Raw genomic sequence first — 8,177 nt, 5'->3', positions numbered from 1 at the left:
TGTCGATGACTAGATCACTTACCATCTGAAATAAATACTTGAACTCCGTGTGAAATTAGAAGAGTCAATCCCTTCTTGAGACCATTGATATTCAGAAAATCTTTTACAAAGTACTTCACTAATTCAAAAAAATTATTCCTGGGATCCTTTATCATAACAGCCTTATCAATACTGCTCAAGAGGAGGCAGGGTGTGGCTGTGAGTAGGACTCCCTGGGTAACATGGCATCAGGTAACTTCTCTTAGCCCACCTCTCAGTCTACAAAATGAGGGGGCAGTGGACAAGTCAATCCTAGATTCTATTAGAATCTAAAATTGCTCTTTTTATTATTATTAGTTTCAAGAGTATTGTAATCAAGACAAGTGGTCCTCTAATTTTTGTGTTCATAGCCTACATTTGATTATTACTATTTTGTGTGTGTGTGTGTGTGTGTGTGTGTGTCACATCCTAGGGGATTAGAACACTCAATGCAATACCAAACAAGCAAGCAAAAGTTACAGCACACCAAACTTCACTGTAGCAATGACTCTCTGTCTATAAAAGTATCTCCAGTCATCACTCTAGACACTTGGTGACCCTTTATCCCTGCATCACTGTGAAAACTGTTGGGTACCCTCCCCAGAGTCCATGTACTTAGAAAGCAAAGTTCTTGCATGTACCAGAAACTACTCTGCTTTTCTTTGGTTCATGTCTGATGTTACACTACAGGTGACTCACCTTTTCTTTGAAGCAAATTGTATACCTTCTCCCAACCCTGTTCATTAAGCGCAAGGGTGAGAGAGTAGAAGAGGGAATCAGAGACATAGCAGGAGATGGCAGCAGGGAAACTGAGAGGAAGATTATATAGGACTTTGGCTTTTACTGTAAGTGAGTTTTGAGCAGAAGAGGGAAATGCTTTAGATTTTACTTTTAGAACATCAGTCTGGCAACGGGGCAGAGAATAGTTGCAAGGGGATGAAAGTACAGGCAGGAAGAGCAGGCAGGAAGCTTCTGCATGATGCCAGCAAGAGATGATGATGATTAGCAGGACCGGGGTGGACTCAGTGATGGTAGTGAGAAGTGGCTATATTTAGAAGGAAATAAGGACAGACACTGTTGATGGATTGGACATGGGGTAGGAGAAAGTGATATCAAGTTAAAAACCAAGATTTTGGCCTGAGCAACTGCTATTTACTGAGATGTAGAAGTTGGCAAGAGGAGCAGGTTGAAGGAAGAAGATAAGGGGTTTGATTTGTGATGTCTAGTCCACACCCCAGTGACTCTGCGAAGTTTACAGTTGGGTGTATAAGTCTGGGGCTCAAGGAGAGGCCTGGGCTGGAAATGTGAATCTGGGAGGAGCACTTGCATGGTTTTGAAAGCTATGATATCGAAGATGAACAGAAAGGCAGTGAGTGTTAGGGAGGGAATTAAGATGCCTGAAGAATGAATCCTGTGGCCCTCTAACCTTAAGGTGAGATGAGGAGGAACTGTCAAAACAGAGGGAGAAGCAGCAGCCAGTGTAGTAAGAGGAAATTCAGGAGACTATCGAGTCCCAGAAGCTGAGGAAAGAAATACAACCTGTTTATTTCAAAGATTTGGCTGACATACACTGCCAAAACAGAGGACAGGACTCAACTGTGGGAAAAAAATCTTTCATAATGAACGAACTTTGGTGGCACTACAATTGATCCATGAATTCTAAGGAAGACAGCTGTCCTGCCACGATCCAAGCTAGTTCTGCTGCCGCCCCTGGCTCTTTCTCACCACTGAGTACTCATGGAAGCACTAGAAAGCTGGGAAGGGATTTTATTTTATTTGTTTTAGGGAGCTTTTAATTTTTTTATTATCAGTTACAATGTGTCAATTTCTGGGGTACAGCATAATGCCCCAGTCATGCATATATATACATGACTTTTTCATTAAAGTTTATTATAAGACATTGAATATAGTTCCCTGTGCTATACAGAAGAAATTTGGTTTTTATCTATTTTTATATATAGTGGTTAACATTTGCAAATCTCAAACTCCCAAATTTATCCCTTCCTACCCGCTTTCCCTGGGAACCATGAGATTGTTTACTATGTCTGTGAGTCTGTTTCTGTTTTGTAGATGAGTTCATTAGTGTCCTCTTTTTTTTTAAATTCCACATATGAGTGATATCATATATATATTATTATTATATATATTATATATATATCTCAAGATATCCATGCCCCTCTACCCACCTTCAGGATAGAAGTCCTGCTCCTTCCTGTAACAGAGTTGTCATGTCTTGGTCATGGAACTAGAGGTGATTTGAATTCTTCCTTTCTGCTTATTGCTATTTTTAAAGACTTCCTCCACAAACTTCCTCCTAAATTTTATCTCTAAATCCTTGCTATTCGAGGTGTGGTTCCCAGATCAGTAGCATCAGCATCACCAGGGAACTTCAGGCCTGATCCCAGACCTACTGAATTGACATTTTAAGTAGATTTCCAGGAAATTCTTATGAACACAGTTTGAGAAGCACTGGTCTAGCTTCCTGGCACTCCTGCCTCCCTCATTCCTCTCATCTATATCCTGTGACTTCTCCACACATCCTATGATGTTCCTCTGCCTGAAATCTCATGTCCTCTCCCCAGTATCCAACCTTGCCTGGTGCCTTTGTGCTTTATCTCCGGAAAATAAATACTGAGGGAAAATAAGATCTTAAAATCAATAGAAAAAAGACTCTAAAATATGACATAAACTAGAAAAGGAAAATAAAATTGTCAATAGACATTTGAAAAAATGTAAACCTCATGAAAACTCAAAGAAAAAAAAAACACAGCAAAAGTGATATACTGCATGTTATTTATTGCTGTATAACATATTACTCCCAAACTGACTGGCTTACAGAAACAATCAGTATTCATTATCTCACTGTCTCTGTGGGTCAGGATTTTGAGGGTGGCTCACCTGCATGGTTCTGGCTCAGGGTCTCTGGGGCTGCATTTTAAGGCTTGAATGAAACTGGAGGACCTGCTTCCAAGGTGATTCGCTCACATGGATGGCATGTTGGGCTGGCAGCTGGCAGGAGACCTCAGTTCCATATCATATGGACCTCTGATAGGGCTGCTTGAGCATCCTCGTGACATGGTGTTGCCTTCCCCCAGAACAGGTAACCCGAGAGAGCAAGGCAGAAGTGGCAATGTTGTTTATGACCTAATCTCAGAATTACATATCAGAATGGAATAGTATGCAGCCTTAAAGAAGGAAACCCTGCCATTTGTGACAACATGGATGAAGCTGGAACGCAGTATGCTAAGTGAAATAAGCAAGACACAGAAAGACAAATACTGCATGATCTCACTTACATGTGGACTCTAAAATGGCTGAATTTATAGTAGCAGAGATAAGAATGGTGGCTGCCAGGAACCAGTGGGGAGGGTTTTGGAAATGGGGAGATGTTGTCAAAGGGTACAAACTCTATTATGCAAGATGAACAAATTCTATAGATCTAATGTACATCAATGTGACTATAGGTAACAATACTATATTGTATATTTGAAACTTGCTTAAGAAGGTAGATCTTAAATGATCTCAGCCACACACACACACACACACACACGCACACAAGGTAACTATGTGAGGTGATGGAGGTGTTAATTAGCTTGATTGTGTGTGTATATATATACATATATATAACAAAATATCAAATTGTACACCTCAAAGATAATGCAGTTTTTAATCTGTTAATTATACCTAAACACAGCTAGAAAAAAAAGAAAAATATTCTAAAATTAATTTAATTAAACTTAATTAAAAGAAAGAAGCACTACATACCTGACCTCTGCTATATCCCATTGGTCTTATAGGACAGCTCTATTTATGAGAGGGGACCACACAAAGATGTGAATATCAAGCAGTGAGGACCATTGGGACTCTCTTAGAAGCTGGCTACCAGAGATATTTTTATCTGGTTAATACTTTGAAGTAACATGGTATCAGCAAGAGTGGGAGAAAATGGAAACTCGCACACACTGTTGGTTGTTATTTAGCCTTAAAATGTGCATAACCTCTGACCCAGCAATTTTCTAGGAATCTGTCCTAAGGAAATGATTATAGATGTGTAAGAAAACTTAAGTGTAAGGATATTCATCACAGTTAATAATAGTAAAAAAATTTGTAACAATTTAATTTCCGTAACAGTGAATTGGTTAAGTCAACTAGGGTACTTCATACAATGAAATATTATGTAGAAGACTATTTAATGACATGAAAAAATATTCATTGTGTATTGTTAGGCTTTTTATAAGGAAGCAATATACAATCTGAGTCACAAGCAGTCACTATATGAGAAAAAATTTTAATGGAAGTACTGGGGATTGAATCCTGAACCTCATGCATGCTAAGCATGCTCTCTACCACTGAGCTATACCCTCCCCGCCAAGAACATTTTTAAAGCATTTGTGGAACATACACAGGTAGACAATAGGCTGAAAGATATCAGTTATCTCTGGGGGTGGTTTTACAATAATTTTTTTCTTGCTTTTTGAAAGTAGTGATTGCTTTCTACAATGAATACATATCCTCTGATTATAAGAAACAAGATGCATTTTTTAAATTTTTTAAATATTTTTTCAGATTCTATTCCATAATATATTATTGTAAGAAACTGAATATGGTTCCCTGTGCTCTACAGTAAATATATTTTAAATTTTACAAAAAACTCATCCAGGCCTCACTTCCTCCCAGATGCTTCCTCAAGCTCTGATTTTACAGCTCTTGCCCTCTGGCCCAAGTTGGCTATTTCCTTCTCGTGTGCCCAGAGCACCCTGTCCAGCCCTCTTTCGGTGCGCTTTTCACATATTATTGGCCTGCTACCCTCAGATGGCACCATGTCTTATCCGTCTCAATATGGATGTTGCCACGTACAGGGCCTGGTAAACCACAGGCATTCAGTGTGGTTTGCTGAATGCAAGCAAATGGCATTGCTCACCTACAGCCAAGCCTGCTGCTGTGTTTGGGTTGGGTCCTCTTACTACTCTGCGAGGCTGTCCTGGGAGGAGCAAGGGTATTGTGGATGGTGTGGGTGAGTCAACTGTACCTGTGGCCCAGAACCTGGCACCTTTCTTTGGAATGGCTCCAGAATCAAGGAGAGGAGAAGCCATGGCACACTACCTATTAATGTTTCTTTTATGGGGAGAACTGAACTGGTAGGCTGTTATTAACCATGCTGTCTGGTTTCAAGACAGTAGACTGACCAACAAATTGAAATTGAGCTTTGTTTTGATAGCCTTTCATTCTGTCCCAGGTTTCAGCAATTAAATGATGGCAGGCCAAGCTCTTGAGTTGAAGCACAGATCAACTGAATTCAATTAATAATGTCTCAGAAATGTACTAAAAATAACACATGAGCCAGTATCTAAGTTGGCTTCTTTACCCTCACCCATACACAGTTCAGATAATGCTGTATATACAGACTCTGAAATATGACTGCCCAACTCTGCCAAGGCTTCTACATTCCAAACAGTTAGGAGCAATTTAATCTATACGACAAGCATTAGGGATAAGAACATATGGCAAAGTTGAGTTATAAATGTTCTTTCCTTCCTAAAAAAAAGTAGGGACCTTTTAATTGGGTCTTGAATTATGTTTATATTACCAAAAGGGAAATTTTATTATTAATGAGGAAGGATGTTTCAAGCTCGTAAGCTGCCTTTTGAGAATAAATGTCACGAAATTAATCAAGGACAAAAGGACCACAAATTAGTCATGCCTAAGACTCAATTCTGACTGGATCCACATTAACAGCAGAGCAAGGGAATTTCTTAACATCTAAAATGTGGGGCCAGTAACTATAGCAGTGCCCTTCGGTGGCCAGGCAAACATTCCTCAGGCAGAGGGGCCAAGAAAATAGGGGAGCATGAGGAGAGAGGCACAACTCGGTTCAGGAGCTCTGCCTGGGTGCATAGGGCTGGCTTGGTGGGCTCAGCTCCACTGTGACTCTTGTTTGCCTGGGTGAGCTCAATCCTGTCCTGGGCCGCTTAGAGACTTTGAGCCCTCCATCACCAGAGGAGTCTGGAATGGACTGGATTTATTTCCAAGCTCCTCAAGTCCAGAAGCTTCTTGGAAAGGTGCTCATGGGCTGCGGGTGTGGGTATACTAGTTGTGAGAGAACATCCCTCAGCCCCCTAATACACACACACACGTGCATGCACTTCAGCCAGGTTAGCTGTGCTCACAAAACTTTCCCATTATGACCCTCCACATTAAATTTTGGTAGGAAAAGATTTTTTTTAAAGGAAGAATGTTAAGAAACTTCTGGATTCATCAAGCTCTAAGACTCTATGATCTCCACAGCAGCTTTGTTGGTTCCACACTCAGATAAGAAGTCAGCGAAACTATGGTCAGCTAATAAGAATTTGGATGGCAAATGGTTTTTGTTTGTTTTTTGATTTTGATTTTTGGTCTTGTTTGTTCATCTGTGTTTCTTTTCCCAATTGCCAGTTGCCTCCCAGGCTCCCTTGTACAGAACCAAAACAAACTGCTCAGGTAAATGACAGACTGACATTTTCATATTTCTGATTCACTTAATGTTAGTCACATTTTTCCTCATTGGGAAGAGCCACATTTTCATGACAAGCGCTTCATATTAATTTGAAAAGTGGATTTCGTATGTCATAATTTCTCATTTTGTTCAGTCCTGAAGCAAATAAGTCATTCCCTGAAGAGAAGGAGGATGTATTCATAATAAGCAGATTAATAAAAGATTAAGGAATAATGAGGGGGTAGTTATTATATTATGAATCATTCTTTCATTTGATGTTTCTAGGTACTTGCAAAGAAAAATGTTGGTTTTTGAAAGATAAGAAGGTCTTTTTGAAACAGACTCACAGACATAAAAAACAAACTTATAGTTACCAGGGGGCAAGGGGGTGGGAAGGATAAATTGGGAGTTTTGGATTTGCAGATACTAACTACTATACATAAAATAGATAAACAACAAGGTCCTACTGTATAGCAGAGAGAACTGTATTCAATATCTTATAATAGCCTTTAATGAAAAAGAATATGAAAAGGAATATATATGTATAACTGAGTCACTATGCTGTACACCCGAAACTAACATAACATTGTAAATCAACTATATTTCAACTTAAAAAAAAGATCTTTCTGAAACTTTTGTAGATAATCCCTAGTATTGGGCAGCAGGTATGTACCCTGACTTGGCCTGAGGTTGTAGTGAGGCTAACTCACTTGGGAAGAAATGCTTTCTGTGGATACAGAAAATGTTGGGTTTCTTTTAGAACCTGCTTGAGCAGTGACCAGTGGAAATTACAAAAAAAAAAAAAGTTTTCTGCTCCTCATCTGGGTGTTCGGCCTGGTCAAGTTCTGGGATTTGGATGTGTCTGTCTGTCTGTCCCCAGGCCGGCAGTTAGTTAATGTTGTCAGCAAGCTGTGCTGTGGCTGGAAGGCGAAGGAGATACGTGCAGACTCCAAGGTGGTTCTATTAGAGACTCACATTCTTAAATTGCAGTTCTTTTCTGCAGAATGGAGCCTTTGAGTAAAATATGTGATTTCACAATGTGGACCATGCTAACAATAGGAGTGGATTTTCATTTTGTTTGGGTACATTTTCCAAAATCAATTTTAAGATAAGCACCATTAATCAGCAAATAGGAGTAATAATCCAAATCAGGGCAGCCTGACTCCCCTCATGCAGCCTGCAAAACAACCTGCAGGCCAGTATACAGCACGCAGGCCTTGCCCCCACCCACCCAGGAGGACATTAAGGCACAGTGATGATGGGAATTAGCTAAAAGTGTCCCTCAAAACTTGTGAGATTCTTTCCCTAATGTTATTGCTTTTCCATCCTCTTAAAAAATGGAAAAAATAAAAGTGGGCCCAAATCATCTCCATCTAGTTTCAGTCTCCGGGTGCTATCAACTCTTTGCATTTCTGAAAATCAAAGAGAAATAATCTCTAAGTAGGAGTTTGTTAATGCCATTCACTTGATAAAACAAACTGAGCAACCCGTCCCCACCCCCATAAATCACCTGGCCACCGTCTCTGTCGGTCCTCCTTCCCTGTCTATCAGTGAATTGCTAGCAAATTCACTGCAGGAAGGAACAGACTATGTCTTAACAAAAAGCAAAAAAACAAAAACAAAAACAAAAACAAAAAACGGTTGTGTTTCAGCTGTTGGCATTAAAAGCGTGTGTGTTGGTGGGGGA

The sequence above is a fragment of the Vicugna pacos genome, chromosome X, assembly GCF_048564905.1.
Source record: "Vicugna pacos chromosome X, VicPac4, whole genome shotgun sequence".
Lineage (NCBI taxonomy): Eukaryota > Metazoa > Chordata > Mammalia > Artiodactyla > Camelidae > Vicugna > Vicugna pacos.
Note: the sequence above shows the minus strand (reverse complement) of the source record.